General features: G+C 43.8%; 1 protein-coding gene across 7 annotated transcripts in view; it reads right to left on the bottom strand.

The window, feature by feature from the left end:
* Nucleotides 1-23440, bottom strand: part of PHACTR1 (phosphatase and actin regulator 1) — a 476216-nt gene that overhangs the window by 196639 nt on the left and 256137 nt on the right. The gene's annotated exons all lie outside the window — the stretch shown is intronic.

Consider the following 23440-nt stretch of genomic DNA (forward strand, 5'->3'; position numbering starts at 1 on the left):
ACTTGTGTTGGTAGGGGACTGGTTTCTGTAATCACAGAGCTCCCTCCAAGCTTATCTTCCTTCCCACTTATTCCCTTTTCCTGCCAAGACTTTCTTGCAGCCCTGGAACACTGGAATTCAGCAGAGCTCCACAATATTTGAATTTTTCAGTATTAAGACTGTGACACCTATCCAACATCTAAGTATCAAAACAAAGTTGGTGACAATTGTAACCCTACTTGGAAATTCAAAGTCAGAGAAGTTTTAGAATAGACTTGTAGTCTCTGTTTTGGTAGCTACTATTCAGTCAATATCCAAAAAATAAGCATCTAAATCTCACCTGCTTCATACACATGCAAGTAGAATATTGCCCGCTGCTCATGCAATGTTGTTCTGTTGCTTATATAAAAAGATTAATAGGACTTGCAAAATCTGGGGATATTTTCATACACTACTAGCTGTTGGTATGATGTCCTGTTAATTGGCAAAGCTTGCACTGGCATTTTTGATCAGTAATAACTTGGGACAAATTATCAGTATTTTGCTAAAATGAGAGATGGATCTGAACCACAAAGATCAGATGTAAACTTTGCCAAAGTACAAGTGGGGGTAGAATCAGGCTTGTTGTAAATAAAAGATACCATTGCAGGGTAAATTGTAATCAAGCAGACTATCTGCAAAAAAAGCCCCAAAACAACCTCCCCCCCCCAAAAAAAACCCCCAACAACCGGGGGGGGGGGGGATCACTGTTTCTCAACCTCCTTGCTATTTTTTCTGTGTGGGTGCTTCCTGCTACATCTCTCCAAGGTTATATGGTACCTCTGTGAAAAGACCAGAGCTAGGCCTTTCCTTTATGGTTGTAGGATCTGCTGCATATAATGCACCAGGTAAAATCCTAGGTTGTTATCTCCTAGTTGGTCAGTAGTGGTATAAAGACACAAGAAACAGCAGGTTTATTAAGTACCAAAGTACAGTCCAGGTTCCCCAGTCTGGCAGAGTTTGTTCAGCCTATGGTGGGTAGGAAAGAACCTGTCTTTGCATCTCCATGATACCCCCATCATTCCAGAATCAGCCAGAGACCAACTCTGCCTCAACTGCAATTTAAGGGTGGCTCAACCTGCCTTCTCCCTCTCCATCCACTAGCTCCCACTCCTAGTCTTCTTGCCAAACGAGTGCAGGTCTTCCATCAATCCCAATGCCAAATCCACTCTGTCTCCCTGACACCTTCAGGTCATAGTCTCTGGGCGCCTTCCCTAGTTAATCCCAAAGCTGCCTTCCCAGCAACTTGTCCCAGCTTTCTCCTATGTCTCCTTTCCTGCCTTCCACTCTTCTCCCTAGTCTAGCCCTTGTCTCTCTGCATATGTCAAGCTGTTTCCTTTTCCAACTTGGAAAACCTACATGCTTTTCCAGCATGTCAGAATGGGTAGGTCACTAACAGCACAGGAGAGACAGTCCCTCCACTCTTTTCCTGTATCTGGTAGTACTGTACAATGGTCCCAAAAAGCTCTGGGCACCATCTGAAGGGAAAGTTCTGCTCTTATGTGCAGCTCTGGGCTAGACCGTACTCAGTTCCTTGATAGGAACAGTACAAACATAAACCAGTCAGCATGTCCCTGCTGTGAGGGAATGAAGCACGATCAGAGTTGATAGAAGATTCAGAAATCCGCAATTCTAACAAGTCTAAACTGAGCACTTGCAAAAGGAGAATTTTCAGAGGTTTTTAACTTGCCAAATTGGATCGGTTTCTAATGGGAATAGCAAAAGGCATGTATCCCTGACACCAGAACAACTGCCCTGCCAATTTTTCAAACCTTGCTCCAAAGCATACAGGTACTAGAGCTTCTCATTGAAATAATCATAAGAAGGTTTTTAATTGTAGGAAGGCAACATAACACATTTTCTTGTAAGATCACATTCTCAGAAACTGCTGACTTTGTTTTTGCTTACAGCTTTCCAAAGAAGAAACAATTTAGCTAGAGACAGACAGCCAGCATGGAAAGTTTCAACTCAAACAGTTAAAATTTGCCAAAAGTTATAAAAAACTGAAAAAAAAATCTTATAAATGAAAAACATCAGGCAACTTTAAGAATAGGTAATGCTACCATAACTATATTATATGGGCAGAGACTACCCACTTGTGCCAGCATAGATATTTTGAAGAAGTGGATGGGTGGGTGGATGTTTTTCTATTCTAAACATGCAGAACAACTTTTCTTTTAGCTGCAAACACAGGCTTTTCTGTTTTTCTCCCTTGATTAATTGAAACAATCTTGAAAAACACACACCCAGAGGCATTTTAAACTACAGGAAAAATAACTCACAGACTTGAACTAGCTTTCCAAGTCCCCAAAATAGTTTGAAAGGTTCACATGACTTTGAACTTGGTAATGTTCTCCCATTTCTAATCCATTTGTAACTCTGCTCTGCATTTCTAAAAGCTTTATTTGGGCCACCAAATCATGGATGTTTAATCAGTTTAGTTTACAACCAGTTGTTAATTTTTTTAAAATCTCAGCAAGCATAAAAATGGTCTATCTGTTTAAATCTGCTCCTCATTACACCACTGTGTGATTATAACAAAAGCTTAAGTGGGCAAAAATTGTACTTGGAAGTACGTTTCACTGCACTTTGCTGAAGAAGCAGAAAAACAGAAGAGCAAAGTAATCTACCTCAGTCCTTAGGGAGAGGGAAAGACATTTATGAGAACGCTTGCTTTGCGGTAAATGGAGGGAAAGAAAGGTAACCAGGTCAAAGCTCTCATTCATAAGAAGGTACACAGGACTGGGTGCCGAGAGAAATACTCATACAGAGAGGCCACTGTGATGTATGGATTGCTGAATCAAGGCTAGATATTGTCTGCTTGTGCTAAACACGTTGGTGAGAGTTAAAAATAGAAGAAACCAGAAGACTTTGTATTCCCTATGACTTTATTCAAGGATCACAAGCTCTGAAGAACATGATTTTTAGACCACATCACTCTCCATTCAGGAAACAGTGAAGCAAAAGACACTTCCCTTCCCCCCCAACTTGAAAAGTTAGGCTCATTTTTAGTCATTGCTCTCTTGACTGGATACTGTGTAGAGCAGGGATTGTCAACCTATGGCCCATGGGCTGAATCAGGCCCACGTATTTATTAGATCTGGCTCAGAGATGTGGGACTTTGAAAACATTCAGCTGCTTTAGCTGTAGGGACAAGTACCAACCACGGGCATTCTTCCCGTGCCCCCAAGAAAGGTGGTGGCCAGATCCTAGCGCTTGCCTTCCTCTGGCTGGTGTGGGTCATTCTGGCCTGGAGCTGGAAAAGTTTGTCTACTCCTTGTGTAGCGTATAAAAGCAGTTCACTGAACCAACCTTATGGAAGTCAGGCCAAGTAGGAAAGCTCACAGAAAATACATATCTGTCTGATAAACAAAGTTGGAAACAAAAACACATCACTTCCATACGTCCTTCTGCCCTCCCATCTTCCTCAGTGAGCTGCTATTATTGCTAAAAAAGTACATGGTAGTCTCTCTTTCTAAGGCTGCTTTTGCTGTGGCTACTGCTAAATCTGGACCCAGCTGAAGCAATCTTCCTTATTAACCCCTCGCACCCTGATATACATCCCTTCTTACAGAGGGGATGTTTTTCCCGCTACAAGAATACTTCTTCTTTCACTGCCATACCATAAGGATCTGTATTACGAAGGCAGGTCTATCACTGAAGTCAAAGGGAATTTACCTAAAGTAAAGATGGGGTTCACCAAGGGCAAGAAATAGTGTCAAAACCCTTTCCTTATTTTGACTGGCTTCCACTGAATTTCAGTATCTTGTCTCATGGGCCGTTTGTAGACATGCTCACTGTTTTCTAAAGCATGTCAACTGATTCACATCATACAGTTCAAATCAAATTTCAGTTTGAATTAAGAGTTAGTAAACCTGTCATTGATAGTCATGGAGGTTTTCATGCATTTGGGTACCTCTGTCCACCACTCACAGCCAGGGCCACAAAACTGCACTCACTTGCTACGCCTGGTGGTGGGCATGAGCAACAGGAAGCACTAGATACCTTCTATATATACCTGTTAATTAATACAGTTTAATTAGTTGGCCTAGTTTGGGCCGCTTTAGTCTGCATTAATTTTAATCCTCATTCAATCAGGATTAGTGAATTTGAAGTAGACCTAATGTTAATTCAGACTACAGACATCCATGTGTATACAGTGATGGCTGTAGTCCAGATTAAACCTAGAAAAACATAACAGCTATAAACGGCCATGCAGGACTGTGTTCCTGGAGTCCCGCTATGTATTCTAACAGCTGGAAGGAGACAAAGGTGCTTTTTTCCTTCATCCTTTCCAAAGAAACATAGTTTGGAGATAATATAAATCAACCCACTTTCTCTTTCTCTCTTTCTTTCCCCACCCCCTGGCACCTCTCTTTAAAGGACTACCCTCCTATTTCATGAGAAACACTTCCAAATGAACTACTAAGTCAAACCATAAACATAAAAATCACAAGGTAGGAATGAATTGCAGTAGTGTGCTTAGTCCTAATAAAACAACAAGAATTGATAGCTCTGAAGGAATAAAAGCCATATTTCTGTACTCCTGCATTACTGTAATCTCTTTTGCCTCAGCTGGCCCCATTCCCTTTGCCTTTTCAGTTCCTAATGATTATTGACTGGGTGTGGGCTGAGACACCCACTGCTGACAGCAGGCTCTGTAGGCTGCTTTCACACCCTTGCTGTTCCCAAAGAAGGTGGTGCTTTGCTGACTATAAACTAACTGAGACCTGCATATTTATTGCTTTAGAAGAGAAAAACAGGTCAGTGTTTACCAGTTTGCTACCTCGATACTGGCAAACTGCTATGTGTGCATGTGTGGTGGGGCCTTTTAGACACAGGATTAAAATATTGTTCATTCATTGACATCACAAATCGAAGATGCTTTTACTAATAAATATATGGCACTTGCATGCTCTGTGCCCCTTTTCTTCTTGGAATGCTGCCGTGAGAACGGAGACACTGATTAGACTGAACGCCTGAGCTTGACAACATCTGGTAGAAAAGCTGTTCTTCAGGGTTCCTAAGAAGACATGCAACTGTGGCAGGTGGGTAATCCATATCCCTTCACCACCTTCCTCATTACTGATGCCTTGGAATAGTAGCAGTGATGCTAAATACAACAGCATTTCACAGGCAGTCGGGTGATAACAAACAACATGCAAAGTTTTATCATGAGTATCAAGATATTTGTAGGTTTTCATACAGATTCACATCAAAAGATTAGGTGAGACTCAGTTTTCATTAAAAAATATTAAGTTTCTTGGCTCATGGTTACTCAGAAAAGCTTGGGGAAAACAAAATGTCACAGTATACCTTAAGGATTAAAAACTAGTAGGCAATAAAAAGAACCACAGGTTTATTATGATCTCTTTAGCTTTGCTTGCTTTACTTTTTTTTTTTTTTTGGCTATGAGTCACAATCTTTTAATATTTGGGGTTGGCAGTACAATGCAGATGTACCACATGTGGTACACTGTTGGACTCAGCAGCAGAGTCAGGGCAGAGCCATTTTCAAAGCAGCTCCTTATAACACTGTTAAATGTGCAGACCAGGGGGAAACAAGGGCAACAACCTTGTACTTGTTCTGAGTTTCCTGCCTCTTTCAGTGCAAAACCTCATTGGCCCCACCTCTCTGAAAAATTGAGGTGATGTAGCGACTTGTATGACAAGTATGAAGAATTATATCATAGGCGAATGGATTGAAGCAGAGGTGCTCAACCCCTGGGTCCCACAGACCAGATCTGGCCCACAGTGCCACATGAACCAGCCCACTTGGCTCCACACAGGTGGTAGGGGAGTAATGGCACTGCTCCCCTCCTGCCAAATTTCTGGACCTCTGGGGGGTCCTGGGCCCTGTGTGCTGGATTGGGTGCCTGATCCCAGTGTGCACGGCTGGCTGAGAACATGCCAGAATTGGGGCATGCCAGGACCCAATTCTAGTGTGCAGGGTCAGGTGAGAGGGGGAAATGGTGCTATGCCTAGGGCCCAATCCTGGTGCACTGGGTTTCATCTGGCCCACAGACCATCCCTGTGTAACTTATCTGGCCTATGGGGCCAAAAGCTTGAGTACTATTGGATTTAAGTCCTCTATCAGGTCATCTGCCCCAACCCTAATAAATCAAATAGCATATTACTCTTCAGGAATCCCGCCTGAGTTTTTTCTAACTGCATTGATAAACCCTGTTACTGATAGAGACTCTGTTATCTTATTAGGTGGCTTATTTTCATTGCCTAGTGGGAAAGTTAGACTTTAAATTATCCAGGGAAGTGACCGCAGACCAAATTCTGCTTTCTGTTACATATCTGTGTAAATCTCAGGTAATTGTACTGAAGTTTTTAAAATCCATTTGACCAATTACACCTCTTTATTTACCTGCAGTGGTCTTACATGGAAAATATTAACCAAATAAACTGAGTTGGCACCATGTTTACAGACTACATCTAACTCCACTTCATTCTTTAGTTTAGCTTTCAGCCATGCCCTGCTGCAGCTCCTTCTGACAAGACTTCTCTTGAGCTGTCCAGCTGCTAGGTTCCAAATGTTAAAGTAGATACAAACTCCTGAAAACTAACAGCTCCATACATCTCCATACATCACCAGAACTGGAGTTCTGGTTCAATTGCACCCATTTTTACATCTCCTAGCATTACAATACATTTTAGAAGTTCTTAGTGTTGGGACCTTTTTTTCATCTAAACTTGTCTATGATTTTATTAATACCTAATAAGTTTATAGTGTTATCTCCTATGATTACTTTTGTTTCAGGAATTAAACTCCATCAATGCTCACTCTTTTATTTTAATTGACCATTTGAACTTTCCTTGACTTTTCAGTGTCTGTTTTAAAATGGAAGGGCCAACATTCTCTGCAAAATTCCAAATGCAGTTTTTCCAAGGTGGGATTATTGTCTCAATGAGTAGGAAATCCCAGTGCACACATGCCACTGAATTGACTGCATGTATAAAGTTTGTGAGTCATTTGAAGGTCGTCAGCATAACTTTTCTGTATTCTAGGCAGCGCTTTACATTGTATCTTTATCCAGAATCTCATTTACATTTTCCCATCTCAATACACCTGTCAGACCACTCTGCAATTCTGATTTCTCCTAGGTGGTATGCCTTCATCTTAGTTTGATGTCATCTGCAAGTTTAATCAACGTGAAGGACAAAAGCATTTGTCCTGGATGAACGTAATTGAAAAATACAGGTTTAAATCTGACCCCTGAAGGACCGCACTTTATATCTCGCTCAGTTTTTGAGGCAAATTGTTAATAATTAATTGCTGATTGCAATCTGTCAGCCAGTTTTTTTTAAGATCTACAAACTATACTGTAGTGTTTTTATTCATGTAAAATCCTTTTAAACACTATGGGGTGTGTGTCTGTGTGTTTATGAAGAACTAAAAACCTTTACTTGTGTAGCATATCAGTCATGGTTATAGTACCTGTTTCCAAGGCTTAGGGGTGAGCAACGTGGTCAAGGGGGTGCCACACACATACACACAGCAGTGCACAGCCCTACCAAGTCAGTGGTGCTGTTGCAGGCAGAGGCAGGTGGGCAGGGGTGCAGAGGGGGAGCCACCCACACTGCCCAGCTTGCTCCCTGCTTCCAGCTGCTGCTCAGAAGGACCCAGGTCAGGCGGCATGGGCGGCTCTACCTCCCCAACGGACTGCACCCTGCGCCCTTGCCCACCTGCCTCTGCCTGCAGCAGTGCCACTGGTGGGAGAAGGAGCACCAAAATGCAAGTTTGCCCAGGGCACCATTTTCCCTAAAGCCAGCTCTGCCTGTTTCTCAGCTCTAGAGAAAAGACGGATGATTGGCTAATATGAGATATGCTCTTCCTTTCAAGTGTGCAGGCTCATAGAAAAGATCATAGGGAAGTAGGGCTGGGAGGGATCATGTGAGATCTTCTTGTCTAGCCCCCTACTCAAGGCAGGATCATCTCTGACTAAATTATCCCAGCCAAATGTCTCTCCATAGGACAGATCCAATAAGAGATCAAAGTACCTGACAATGGTATACTGTATACCAAAACCCTAATTTTTACTGGAATCCAAACCCTAGTGGCAGGCATCTAGAATCTAGACATCTACAATCTAGGCGTGGAAACAGGTAGGTACCTCAAAATGAGTTCCACAAAAGCCATCATATGTAGTAGAGAATTAGGTCCAAATCTTGCCTTTCTAATTTGAGATGGTTCTGAAGCACAATTTAAATATATGTCACTTGCTAGAAACTTTTGGTCAATTACAAGCTATAGGTGATCCCTTTCCTCCCTCTGAAGTTCCAATAAGTAGAATTATTTAATAATATTTTAATTTAAAAAATGACCTTTAAAAAAATCACAAGCCAGATGAGATTGCAATGTCTACCAAAAGTGGTACTTGACACTGATACAACTTTTGAAACCTTTTGGGAACAGGAAAGGACCTTATAAGTAGCCCTTTCCCTATCTATGTAGAAGAGTACAGCTTTGCCACTAGGATTTCTATCACCATACTGGTCAGCAGAAAAGGACAACTAACTATTTCAAGAGTTAAAAAATTCAAGTCATTCCATTTTAATCTGTACTTTGTTTCTTTTAAGAACTATGAACTACTATTTCTGTTCTTTAAAGAAACTGATAGGAAGCTGGCCAAGAGGAAAAGAGTAATTAGACCAAATGGTACATTTTTAATGAGCTTGAATGCAAGTAAAAATATAACCAAAAATTTGTAAATCTGTCTCAGTGACTCTGAAGAAGCCAGTTTGTAGCTATCAATCCACATCCACAAGGTTAAAGGGAAAGGCTAAGTATTTGCATTTAGGGAAAAGTTAGGCACTTACATGATTTAACTCTCATTAAAGTCAAAAGTGAATGTTTCTATTGATTAAATATAAAGTTGGATCAGATCCTTGATTCACCTAAGTGGCTTGAATTTGAGGGACGATGATAACCCAGACATATGCAGAACATCCACAACTCTTTTAAACCATGGAGAATTTTCAGTCAAGTGCTCCCATATATTCTCACATGATTTCCACTGTCATGTTTTCATTTTTTTGCTATTAACTTCCAGGTTACCTCATGGTTATTGCACTCTGGTGTTTTGCTCTTAAGATTTAGAGGAGAGTCTATCTTTTTAATTCATGCTGGCTCCTGTGTGGGCAACAGAGAAATATCCTCTTCCTGCCTTCAAGAATAGATGGAGCCAATCAGTCAAACAAATTGCCGTATCCATTTAGGAAACATAAAAGTCAAAGAAAAGATCTATACTCATAGCCTCAAGTTCATGAATAATTCCAAGTCCAGCAATGTAAAATAGCCTAATAAACAAGACCATTCAGGTCAGACTTAGAAAAAAAATACTACAGAAAACCTAAAAAACACCACAGATGAAAGTTAACAAAATACTGTACACATATCATTCTTATGTGGACAGGCTCAATGGCTATAATACAACAGAGGTGGGTGTTATTCTGGCTCTACTGACTGAGTGCCAAATTCTCATTAATTTCAATGGAGAAGCAATTTTACCTTGAGTAGCTAGAGACTGGATTAGTGAGCCTAGGAGCCAGGGACTTTTGAGTACATTTTTTCTTCAGTTTCACCTACTTGTACACAATGGCAAGATATGGCTCCTATATTCTTCTGGCATCTGCCAGAGAGACCCTGACAGATTTGTGTAGAAACCACTGAATAAGAGAATAGCACTCTCACCCCTAGGGCTAGGGACAGAAGTCACACACAAACCAGTTAGGGTGTGTGTAGATGAAACGGGGGCCCTAAATTGAAGTGGTGGGTTTTTAAAAACACTGCTTCAATTTAAGGCAAAGTAAACTCCTGTGTCATGCACACCTATCTCTTACCTGCCTCTCTGGCGGTGGGGAGGGGAGGGCAAGCTGCTGGCAGGAGGAGCAGTCCCTGGGCTGCGAGGGGGAGGGGGCTGGTGCTTCCCTTCGTGGCAGTGGCGGACCCCCCCCCCCCCCAAGGCAGCACCCACCTGTAGGCACTGGCTCAGGCGGTTCTGGGGGGCACTTCAGCCGTGGAGGGAAGAACTGGGTCCCCACGCAGCTCATGCAGGCAGGCAGGCTTCGCATGGGGTGGGGGGGAGGGGGAGATCAGGCTCACTGCTTTTTTTTTCCCTTTAGTGGAGTCTGCTTTCCCAGGCTGCTGCCAGGCTGCCTGCACAGCCCCTGAGCTGCATGGACCCCGGTGCTTTGCTCCGCAGCTGTAGGACAGGAAACTAAAACTCCTCAGAGGTGTTTTAGTTTGCTGCACCCCAAAGTCATTTAAGGCACATTACACTACCAAATGTGCTACAGTGGCTGGAATTAATGCACAATATGTCACCAACACGTGCAAACACCAACATCATTACAGCAGTGCAAAAGCATTTACCCCACTTTAAAGTATCGTGTACACATGCCCCTTGTTTCGTCTACACACACCCTTAATGATCAGAAACTGGTTTAAACCTGTAACAGAAAAGAAGTTCAGTGCACATAAACCAGTTTCAAAATGGCTGAAACTGATTTAATATAAACCTGGTTGGATGTAGGATCAGATTCACCTGATTTAGTTCAAACTGGTTTATGAAACTTCTGTTCCAGACCCCTTCCTGGTTCAATTTAAATCAGAGTCCCCCATTATCCCAGCATGTTTTACAGCTTTGGGCTGGGCTATGGTGTCTGCTCCAGATAGCAGGGCTGGCCCTGCTCCTCTATTCCCTGGCTGGAGCAGTGAGGGCTGGCTCACTGGCCCTCCCAGGAAAACCCGAGCTGGGGCTGGGGCCAGGAAACAGGGTATAGACTCACCTTTCCCCAAATACAGAGCTGCCCTGCCCTGCCCTGCTGGCTTAGTGCTGGCTGTCACTGTGGACTACAAATCCCAGAGGTGCCTGAAAGCATAAAGAGGAAGTAACAAGCAACCCTGCAGAGTCCTGTTGCTCTGATTCTGGACTACAAATCCCAGAACTCTTGGGGGCAATAGGAAGAGTAAGTGAACACATAGCCCATGCTATGTTTATAGTTCTTCAATTTATAGTTTTTCAGAGAAAGAATTATTTTTGTTCAAACTTTTATGAATTCAATGCCACTACCTTCCCCTGCCCAGACAGAGCATGGGCTGGGGCCTGACCATGCCCCTCTGCTCCAGCAGAAAGGGAGGGAAAGTCTTGGAGGCTTCTGTCTTCCTTCCCCTTTGGTAGTGGATGGCAGGCATGCTCTAGCGCTTCCTGGCTTCTGGCTTGAGCCACTTCAGGCATGTGGCTGCATCTCCTGAATCAAAAGTGAATGTGTGTTCATTTGCTTATCAGTTCAATCTCTGCAGCTTAGACTAACTTGCAAAGACTGAAGAAATTCAGCCTAAGGCTTTTTGACTGTCTGTACTTAGCCTAGGGTTGATTTCTTCCAGCTCAGAGTTGCAGCATGCTGACAGAGCATGATAGGATATCTGCCCCTACTGTCTGTCCTGTCACGAGAGGACTTCCATGCCCAGTACTGTCATTGACACTTTTCCTCAGCACTTAAACCTCACATACATAAAAATACATCAGGAGAGGAAGCACTATAGATAGGTCTTCTTAAGCTAATGCTTTCTTTTGTACTTATGGTGAAATGGCTCTCAACGGCTGTTTGAGAAAGAAACCAACGACCTTCTCTAAAGCATTAATACAAACAGAGCGTTCTGGCAGTACACCCACATTGGGGTATACCTATACAGAGCCACTTGTCCGTGAAATTGACCATTTCATTTTGCAATATCAAGGGGCTAACAGCAATAGGTGTTTGCAGTAGATTTTATTTCAGTACAGTGAGAAGATAAAAACCCAAACAAAAAAGAAACAAAGTTATCCTCCTTTACCTGAAAACTGTTGGGCACTTGGTACCCAACAGCATGCCTGTACAAAGAATCTCTATATACACGAGAGCTGGTGAAACCTGGCTTTCCAATAGCCACACACAATGTGCTTCCCAAAGTTCTCCTTTTGCACAGAGATAGAGGGATGCTGTTGCTATCAGCAAAAAAATTCCTTGGTATCACATGGAAGAGAACTGCACTCAGTTTTATGCTGAATTCACAACATTTTTGCAATATTCTACAAATTTCATGGACATTTTTCATCAGGGCCAGGGAACTGTGGCAACTGGTAGCTTACAAAAAGGTCTCCTAACTAAATTAGAATCTGTATGAAATAATTTTAGTTTTAAAAAATTCTGCTTACTCAGAAGGCACAAGGATGATCTACTTCGTATTTTTAAGTTGGAGACCAATCTGAAATACAGCATTTGGATCAAGATTTCAAACTTTCCAATATGTGCAAAGGTGCTTTAAACCAGTGGTTTCATGTTGGCCCAGTAAAAATCTGTGAACCTAGATTGCGTTTCAGATGATAGTATTCACCCCCTCTACTTGTGGCAATTGAAAGGCTATTTTTGGTGTTTTGAGTATTATGCCTGGTAGTTGTGTATGAGGGCTATTCCTGAGTTTTCTAGAATGGTTTAGGTGAGGATGATCCTGCTTTGATCCCCTGACTGGATTAGGGACCTCCTGGGGTCCCTTCCAATCCTACCTTTCCATGATTCTGTGTGCACTATGGCCATAGCAAGTCCATTCCAATTACAAACAGACATAAATACACAACATAAATACACCCATAGCACAAAAATGCTAAAATTAATGAATAGCGATAGTATGTAAAGAACTGCATGCCTAGCTAGTCAACTGAATTTTGAAGAATAGCTCTCCTACCTCAAGTCAGCTGATGTCTAATATAATTACCACCCACCCACCCACAATATGGGCCTGCATTTCTTATTATTTCTGTCACATATGGACCAAATGCCCATGAAAGACTGTGAGGAAAGGGTGGGGAGGGGATTTTTTTTTTAGTGGCAGAGTGGAGTGTTAAATGAATGGCTGTATCTATCTCTGCTAAAAAAATGGGCCTTACTGTGAACTGAACTTTCCACTCTGGAAACCTATGGCAAAGTATATGAAGCATCAATTGGAAATGGCAGGTTTTCCATGCTTTCTTTAATGTTTAAGGATTTGCATGGAAGGTGTACACATCAGGGCCAGGAGGCATAAAAAGCCAGGGCCGGTCCAATGGTAATTGGTACCTTAGGTGAACTGTGTACCTCAGCGCCCACACCACTGTGTACCTTGGCACCCAAAAGGTAAGAGTCGTGATTCTAGTGCTCTTTCTTCTGAGATCTTTTCAGAGGTCTTTCTCCCCTTACCAAACCAAAGGTCTTAGACCAAGGTGGAGCCATAGCCAGCCAGGGCTGTTATTTAGAGTGATGTTCCTATTTCCTGCATATAATTTTGATGCCCTAGGTGATCGTCTAGTTTGCCTAATGGTTGGACTGGCCCTGTAAAAAGCCTATTACATGTTAGTATCACGGGGCACATCTACACATGTGCCAGACTATGCAGTTGTTACTGCACAGTCATTTAGTACTTGCTTAAGCAAGTACTAAATGACTGCACAGTAGCTGACATTACTGTGCTGTCCAGACACTATATGGGACTTTTCCCATGCTGTTGCACAGTAGCAACGAGGAACGGCGATGCAGCTCATTGCGACAGTGACATAACGTCTCATGTAGATGCACCCACTGAAACATATTTGGAATCACACTACAAAGACAAAACTGTCCTTATCTAGATGCAATTTTTAAAAAGATGGGAGAAGCAAATGATGCCGGAGTCCTCTTGCTGGCACAGGGCAGCACTGCTTAGAGAGGCTGATTCAGGATGAAGGGAAAGAGAGTGAGTGTCCTGGAGTGCACTGAAGTTAGACTGCATAAAAGAGCCCCCCAGTGAGCACCTGGTACCAGCAGCATGTCTGGGAATGAGGCAAGGTAGGTGCAGCCCCTATACTTTGGCTGTGTCATGCATGCACAGTCAGCTCTGAGCTCATGGCTGGTTGTCAGTATGGGCATTGTTGAAGCTCAATATGAACAGTGAGCTCTGAACTCATTAGCTGATGGAGATCTGGCCAGAGCCTCTATTTTTGCATGTTTTTGAAGCATAGGGGGTGAAAGCCACTGCTGTTTGCTCTTCCCCTCTCCCTCCCCCCTTAATCAATTCAGCAGCAGGGGAAAGGGTGGGGGGGGGGGGAAGAGTGGTGGTAGCAGCATTCAGCCCTTGAGCTCCGGTGCTGCACAAGAAGAGGAGTTCTGCCCAGATCCTGTGCCTAGAGCTCATATGCAACACAGCCAAAGGGGCGTAACTGCACCACTGCACTCCCTCTAGTGCAGTCCAACTACAGTGACAGTTAGCACTCGTGGCTATAAGACAGCAGACTACATTACCCTGGGGCCAGTGAATATTGATGTGACCTGTGGTTAGCACTTTTTTCTATTGCTGAACAGAGTAAGTGCACTATTCTTGGTGTGTCTACGTGAGATGCTTTCCTGTGCTGTAGACTAATCTACCACACAGTAAAGCATCACCATGTAGCTGTGCATAGCAGCTACTGTGCAGTAAATTAGTCTACTGCACAGTTAGCTAGTACTGTAAATCAAGGCACTAAACTAATGGCGCAGTAGGGCTCATGTAGATGCTGACCAGAAGCAAATTTGCTCTCGGTCAGCCACAGCAGCAGGGAGCCCAGTCTGGGGCTGCTCTTCTCCTGGCTCTCCCCAGGAGCTGATCAGTGTGGGGGCCAGGTTTCATTGGCGATGCATAGGGGGTGCACGTAGGTGCAGGTGCACCCCCTGAGATTGGTGGTGCACTCCTTGAGAGAAGTGCCAGTAATGCTGCTGGTGGCACCAGTGGATGGTCACCACTCACTACCCCCTCCTGCCACCAAGACTGCAGGCGGCATGTGCGACTGGTCGCCGATTGCCGCTGTCAATACTGCTGGTGGCATCTGTGGGTGGTCGCTGACCGCTGGTCAGTGCTTGCCAGCCCCCACTTCCGCTGCCGCCACCATGGCTGCCTATGAGAGCTCCCCAGTTGCAACCGCCATACCCTCCCCAGCCTCTGGGGCCATGCATCATTAATGCCAGGTCCCTCTGTGCCTCTGTCCCCAGTGCTGTAGGGCTCCTGGCTCCCCACAGGCTCCAGGATTGGGGAGCTCTTGCTTCCCTGCTCAGCTAGATGGGGCAGCTGCCAGAGGGTCCCCAGCTCAGTTGGGAAGTCCCCACATTCAGCCAGGGGCTGGGCGGGAACTGTCTTGCTGGTGGGGCAGGCTGGGTGGGGATTCCCCAGCAGGATAACTCCTCCTCAGCCCCTGGTCAGCCCCTGGCTGAGTGGGGAACCTTCACTGCCAGCTGCTGCACAGGCCAATCAGGGTAGGGGTCTGGGAAACAGCTATGGGGGAGGGGACACTGTCCCAGCCCTGGGGTATGGGGCTGGGAAACAGCTGCTTCCCCCTGCCCCTTGGAGCCCAGGCCTGACCCCGTGTCCCTTGCCATCTTGGGATTGGCACCCAGAGGAAACTAGAGCTCCCCCTGGCTGCCATATGGCAGGAGAGCCAGGCAGGAGTATCCTTGCCCTGAACTGCTCCTGTTCAGAGCAAATTTACTCCCAACCATTGTACATGTAGACAAGCTCTCATTAAAAGCTTATTGCACCATATTTTTCTATACAGTAAGCTTTCTGTGCATTAATTGCATGTGTAGATACACCCAGCAAGGAGAATATCTGTCCAGCTGCTGCAATGGCTGCACTTGAAGGGAGAAAGAAGAAAGGATTCTTCTGACTTTTGGGACATATACTGCCCACCAGCTGCATGTGTGCATTTGCACAACACAGCATAGCACACGTACAACACTCAGCCTCGTGATTCTGCACAGAACCTTTGCAGTTTTAAACAGTTTACAGTGCAATGTTAGAAAAATAACAAGCTATAAACTTGGTAGCACAACAAAAATCCTCTTTCTATTGATTTAAATTTCAGCTGTTTCAGAAGAAACAGGGTTTATAATGAACCTTCTTTCTTATGAATTTCTTCCTCATAAAAAAAATGAAGCAAAGGTGACAAAGTCTCCATGCTGGATATTAAATTACATCCTTCACTTGTGCTATATCAGACACTTACTTCAATACAACACATTTCAGAGCAGCTGTACCTCAATGAAAGTGTAGGCGACTTTGTCAATGAGCTCTTAGGGATGTCTTATGACACGGATCACTGACATTATGGATCATAAATGCTCCAGAGAAGCTTTATAATGCATGGACTGTGGACACCATAGACTGTAACAGCATTTCCAGAGCTGTTTTATCTTGTTGATACATACTTAGGGGCTCCATAATATGGAGGTTATTGACCATGAAGGCTCCAAAGCACTGAGGTCAGCTTAGTGACCTTTTAATCTGTTGATTCTTAATTCTTCAGTAGAAAGACTGTAGTATTTTCACATCACAATCTACACACCCCCTTTCTGCAAATGCTTATTGTAAAATAATACCAAGTTCAATAATTGACTGGACTGAAGCAAGCATGTTTTCCAAAGGCTTGATTTAAACCGTGTTGCAATAACTGACCATTTGTGCTACAAATCCTTTTAAAAAATAAAATAGTTTTAAAATATCTTTCCTGTGGTCCTTCAAACAATCAACTTCCCCCATTATGCAAAGTGAAATAGAAATAATTCCCAACTGCCAAAATCTCCTATGACAAAATAAATAATTGGATGCATTAAACATTTTTATTTTCCATATATGAAGTGCACAAATCCATTAGATTAATGGCCTGAAAAATGTCAAGCAAAAGATGACTAAGAGCAGAATCCTTCTCATAAGTGGTGTGCTTGAGTGTAAGAGAGAAAAATGCAGTAGCATCTCCTGACTGATGGCACTAGTACCATCACGCCAGTAAAAGGCATGATAGTTTGGGGCAGGCTGGGAAGAAGAGGAGACCATATAGAGTAGCATCTCCAAAATGTCCTTGGTAACATGTGCACATGTGTGTCACATGTGCTGAGGGAGTCGGAGGTTGGCATATCCCATTAGCTGTTGATCACAACTCCTCAGCCTGTAGTTAGCCAATAGACACAGTAGGTGGTCCCTGTTGTAATAATCTGAGTGGTGTATTAGAATGGTGCTTTGATGCTATACGAGTGCACTGGATGGTGCCTGGCACCCTCTGTACCCTGCTATACTCACATAAGAGGGGACTGAATGGCTGCTACACGAGATGCTCACTGTGTGGTAGCCCAATACTACTGTGCAGCAGCGTCGCATGGCAACAACCATGGCGACAGTTATGGTACTGTGCAGTACCATAACTGCACAGTAACTTATGTTACTGCGCAGTTATTTAGTACTTGTTTATACACGTACTAAATGACTGCGCGGTAATGACTGCGTAGTCAGCATCTCGTGTACATGCAGCCAATTTGGATTTACACTCCTTTTATATCACAGGGGTGCTAAAAAGGGAACTCAAATGACAGTTTACTGCATAAGGGATCATTTAAATATCACTTTAATTTGCAAAATAACTTGTTTTTGAGAAGTTCTTTCATATGTTAAATGTCACCTCAATGTTTCTGCAAACCCAGTGACAGGCAGAAAAGACAACATTCCTTTTAGATTTGTCAGAAAACAGCTATCAGGCCTTACATTCCAGCAACCTACCACAAACCTAGGTAACAGAACACTGCACGCAATTTACCGAGAAAATAACTGGTCTTAATTCAGCAGGGATCGCCATATATAAGTATATGCAGCCCCAGTAAGGGGCATTACTATTAGAACTGGTGGGAATATTTTCAACTAAATAAAATTTCATTAAAATATGATACTTTGTTGAAGCTGAAACATTTTGTGGGGAGAGTTTCATTCACATCCTTGCCAAAATATACAACCTCCCCCCACAACGTTTTAAAGTTTTGGGCTTGGTGTGAACACGAGTAGATGAATGAAAACAAGAGAGAACCTAGCCTGGTGGTCAGGGCACTGGGTGGCTGGTGATGAACCAGCATTGTCCTGTCCATGCTCTGGCATTGCTTACACACCCTGCCTGTGCCCTGAGGTCCTGGCGGGACTCCAGAGATGGGCTCTGGAGTTTTTCTGGCTGGGATGGCACTGGGCCACTGCACAGGGACTGAGCCTCCCCTTATGGGAGGGTGGCCAGGGCCTGGTTTGACCGTACAGCCAGGTCCTAGCATTCTGCCTTCAGGCCCTGCAGCTACTGCTATACATTATTTTTAGCTATGAAGCATGGGGCCACTTGGGGTGCAGTTTCCTCTGCCACTTCTGGGGGCTCCAATATGACTGGTAGCTCCTCAGCCTGAGGGGATTCTCCCTGCAGGATCTGCGAAGGGCTGCCAGATTTCTACCAGGACCTTTTCCAGGCCTGGAGGCTGGTCTCTCCCCTGCAGCAGTTGCCCAGGGCACTGACCTGCTTGTCGAGCCCCTCCTCTGGAACCCCCAGCTGGAGGAGCCAATGGCAGAGGCACCCTGGTTGCGACAGGGGTTGATCCTGGCTGGTGTCACCCATATTGGAGACCTCCTGGACTATGATAGGTAGGAGTGGGTGGACCCCTCTGTGCTGGCCCGGCACATGGATCTACCTACAACACATGCAACCTGCTGCCTGGTCCAGGAGGTGAAATCTGCACTGTCTCCTGACGCCCTTGCCTTTGTTGACCAGGTTTAGCGCAGTGGTGGCCTCTGCTCCCCCCCATCCTCCAGCCCACCAGAGTTTGTCGTGGGGCCAGCGCCTCACCCAGCTTCATGATGCTTCCTGCTCTACCACCTGAGCTGGCTGGAGGACACAAGGCTGGTCCGCTTTTCTACCGTCCATTGCTGCCACCTCTACATGCTTGTGCGCTGCACTATCTGTCATGCCGCCCTCACATCCCTCCAAGACATCAAATGGTGGAACCTGCTCAGTGAGGGCATGGCTGGGGCACCCCAGCGGCTGAGTCTGTACTCCACCCTCATCTCTTGAGCCATTGGGGACCTCAACTGGTGGCTACTCCATGGAGCCATTGCCACAGGTATGTATGTGGCGAGCTTCACAGACACCCCAGTCTCCTGCCCCTTCTGCGGGCAGAGGGAGACCCTGGCACACATGACCCTCAAGTGCACCAGGCTGCAGCCCCTCCACCTCCAGAACCTCCTCTTGAGGTTCTGGTTGAATTTCACCCCCCACCTTTTTGTTTTTGGTCACCCCATCCATGGCCCCAACAAGTCCCGGGACCTCCTGGTCAACCTCCTCCTGGCCCTGGCTAAGTGGGCCCTGTACTTGACCAGGAGGAACACTCTGGCTGGGAAGGTGCCTGGAGAGTGCAGGGCTGCTTTCCTCTCCCTTGTCCATGCATGTTTCCAGGCACAGTACCAGTGGGCAGTATCTACCAGTTCCTTGGATGCCTTTGAGGACTGGTGGGTGCAGCCCAGGGGGGCTCTGTTCAGTGTCCCCCTCCGGTGAACTTCTTTTCACACTTTGAACCTATAACCCCTACACATCACTCCTACCCTTTTATTCCTTAGTTGTTCCACAAAAAAAAAATAGTTGTATCTTTCAGACTTTGGACCCACACAGTAGTGGGGGCTATTAAGTAACTAGCTGGGCCTTAAGGCCCGTGATCTCTGGAAGATACAGCCAGACAGGGCACCGGGCTGGTAGGCATGATGTCCTGGGTCAATGCAAGGCATCAGTGGTTTGGCTCAAATTCCTGACCTGACTGAATCAGAGTGATTTGGGATGAATAACTGGTCTGTAGCAGACAGAAGAGAGATGTCAGGCAGGGTCTTTTGCACCCCAGATCAGTGCCCTAGTTCTTAGGATATAAAATGAAGGTGGATACAAACACACATGTCCACTCCTGGACACTTTGTATCCAGTTCTGTTTTTGTGAAAACACTGGAAAGCTTTCATTTTTGTTCCAATGTGGAATGTAAACAATGTCATCTTGAAAATTTCCATGAAACACACCTGTTGCCCTGTGGTTATTATTGGTAGTACTGTGTTAGTACCTACAGTATGCTTGGTGCTAGAGTAACAGAGCTTGCACAGCACACTGCACACTTATGAGTCCTCGACTATCACTTAAAGCGTGTTGTGGGGAGAAGACAGATAGGTTGAATCCATCAGCTAGATAAGCAGAACTTCAAATTTATCAGTTACCAACAAACAAAAAAATTACAAAAGATGGAGCCTTAGACATACTCCATTCTCATCCTACTCTTCACCCCCAGCCCACTAGCGTTCTGGTAAAAATCAAAATGTTTTCATCTACCAAGCAAATGGAGGTGGCTTGAAAACTAGGCTTCTTTACTATTGAATTTCCTATGGCATTACCCTAAAATCAGTGACTCTCAGCACCCTGGGGTGACTTTAATCAGTGCTGGAGCACCCTGGGGTGACTTGAGGTTCTGTCAAGGGTGCTATGGGATGCTGCACATTTTTAGCTTGTTAGGTATGCAGATGTGATTCACAAGATACACTTCATGCTTTTAAATGGAAAATTTATAGTGTTAAAATATTCTGACCTGTTGTGGTCTGAGTTATCTGTAACAGAAGAAATGTTCTATTATTTTTCAGTAGTCAAAAAAAAAAAAGGAAAAAACTAAGAGCTGGCATTTTTGAAGGGGTACCTTGAGTCTATCAAGGGATGCCTCAACTCTAAAAAGGTAGAGAAACATTGCCTTAAATCTTGTCCATGACACAGTCAGTCCCCATTATTTTAGATCGGTCTCTGGCTTGTGGGTTAATCCTCCAGTTAGCAGATGGTTTAAAAGGGTTAGTCCAGTAGCTTTTATCAATAAGAAACTAACTTTTATTTTGCTTAACTTCATCCAGTTACCCCTGAAAACCCTGCAGACTATTAGCAAAATATCACTCTATACATGCATACTGTGTTCCTGAAATTATGTTTTGACTAATTACTTGGTTGGATAAAATGACCACAATGTAAGGCCAAGGTATTTTATGTTGTATGATGCAAACAAGGCACTCTTACAACATAAAAAATAGGCACCTGTCTATTATGAATCACTGCAATGGAGTAAAAAATAAAATGGTATCAATGTAAACATTAAAAGAGAAGTTTGCCTCTTTCTCTGAGGAAGCAGAAGCATGCCAAAGCACTAAATGTCCAACATAATGATCAGGTTTGCAATGCCAGTCAAGTAGGTGCTCATACTTGTACCCTGAAGCATTTTTTCTTTCAGGATACTGAGTATCTGCACGAACAGCTTCTGAGCACAGGCAAAAAGTATTGTGTCATTCTGCCCAAATGAGGAAAAAAATGATGTAAAAATAATGCACAAGGTTAAAAGAAATAAACTGTAAATGAAAGTGGATAAGGAAGGAAAGGAAACAAATTATTTGAGGATACGAATAGATGCCTTTCCTACTTTCCCTATCTATCTCATCTCTAATTCCTTAGCTCATGTTTGCACCAACACATTATTATTAATAAGTATTCCTCTTTTATTTATTTATTTTAAACATCCTGCTCATGCTTTCCATTAAGGTATCTCAAGTTTTACTTTAAATACAAAACCATCAGCCAAGCAAAACATTCCTTTGGGAAGGTTGGATCAAAAAAGCCCAAATAGGCTAAGGACAATACCTAGAAAAGACAAAAAAGAGAGAGACAGAAACCGACCACACATGATAAATAGAAGCAAAACTTGGATCAGATTGAAAAAAATAAGAGCAGGCCCTCAGGCCAGAAGTAAAGAGAATATCCAAGAAGAAAGGAAGCTATTGTTCAGAATAATGACTATTGAGTCTGATACACCTGCCTCAGAGTGGCCAACCTTGGAAGGAGGAAGGTGTAGTAATACGTGATGTGAATAATTATGGAATTGCTTATCCATGTGGAAAAATTCTTCCTAAACTCTATCAAGTTTGTGTTTCAGTATTGCTCTAACACACGAGAATTCACCAGACAGTCTTTATAGAAATCTGTTAATTCTAGCTGTAGACAAGTACATTATTGAAGCAAACATCAAATCCCTTTAAAGTTTTTGGTAAGAATGTTCATGGGTGTCATCTTTTAATGGACGAGTGGTATAGTTAGGAAGGATGCAGATATGTTTTTGGGTACCAGGTACCCTTCCTATGGTTACAACATCATCCTAACACTAGTGCATTTAAAGTTTTGTCTTTAATGAGACCTGAGGAAGGGTACCTGGTACCCAGAAGCTTGTCTATATCCCTTTTAGCTGGTTCAAAAAATAAATACACCACAAAAATCCTTGCCTACCATATATTTCTGGGACCATCATGGCTACAATATCATCCCAGCACTAGCACATTTTAAGGATTTGTGCTCCCTACCACTGCCAAAGCTACTTACCCTGCTGCTGGGTCTGGATCCAGCCTATGAGGAGCCCTGCAGGCCAGATCCAGCCCATCGGTTAAATGACCCTGATACCCCTGATTTTGATCAGTCACCCCTGGATTCCTTCTATTTCTGTTATAGCTGTGTTGTGACAGGATGACCACCACTGGAGATGATAAACACACTGCTGGAGATGACAAGAACCAGCGAGTTATAGAACAATATCTATTTCTTTCATAACTTTTTTTTTGCCTTTCCAATGGCCAGCTCCAAGCACTGACATTTTAAATGAGAATGCTCAGAGCACTGCCCATATCTTTTCTTTAACTGGCTTACCTAGCACAATATTTTAAACTAGATCCACAAAATGGGGGAGAAGGGTGGCAGGTTCTCTCAAAAGATGGTGTCTTCTTAGAAGGCAGCAGAGTCCATGGGGAGAAGCCGAAGTGGAATAATTTCATCTGGCTACTCCTCATAAGGATGCTCTGAAATGGGAAGCCAATACCATGCTGTTAGGTCTTTTCCCTAACAAAGCCCTCTCTAATAAATCTCTCCTCTGCCTTTCTCCACTTGTTTTGCCATTTTGCTGAATGTGGATAGTAGCTCCAAAGCTTATGATTTTAAAACTGAAAACAATTACACTAACTGTGGACTGCTCTGTATGGCTCATAAGGCCTGTTGCCCTTTTTCTTGAAGGGTACTGGTACCATTCCCTGGAGAATACAGGCATTATGCAGTCCAGTGTGCGGGGAGAACTGGAAAGTTGACCTTTGGACTTAGCCTGAGGAAGCCTGGATTGCTTGCTATGTTATCTAATTTCCCCAGGAGGAGCTCCCCACTTACCATCTGCATTTGTCTCCAAGGCCTCAGTCAATAATATGAATTCTACATTTAACTAACACACAGCAGCATCCAAATGATGTCCAAATCATTTTCTAGGGCTCTTTAATAAACCCAGTACTCTCCAGGGTGATGTTCAGTACAACCTTGCCAGAAAACTTCTCATTGTCAGCCTTGACTTGGAAATATTTGCAATTGTATACAACCATTTTATTTGGGGTTAGAGATTTCTGCCACAGGCAGTTTAACAAACTATGAATTATTCATTACAGTGCTGTATAAATGTAGTTAACCACTTGCCCCAGGCAGAGCTATTAATGCTGGGGTAAAAAAGTTCC

This window comes from Alligator mississippiensis, chromosome 3 (assembly GCF_030867095.1).
Source record: "Alligator mississippiensis isolate rAllMis1 chromosome 3, rAllMis1, whole genome shotgun sequence".
Lineage (NCBI taxonomy): Eukaryota > Metazoa > Chordata > Crocodylia > Alligatoridae > Alligator > Alligator mississippiensis.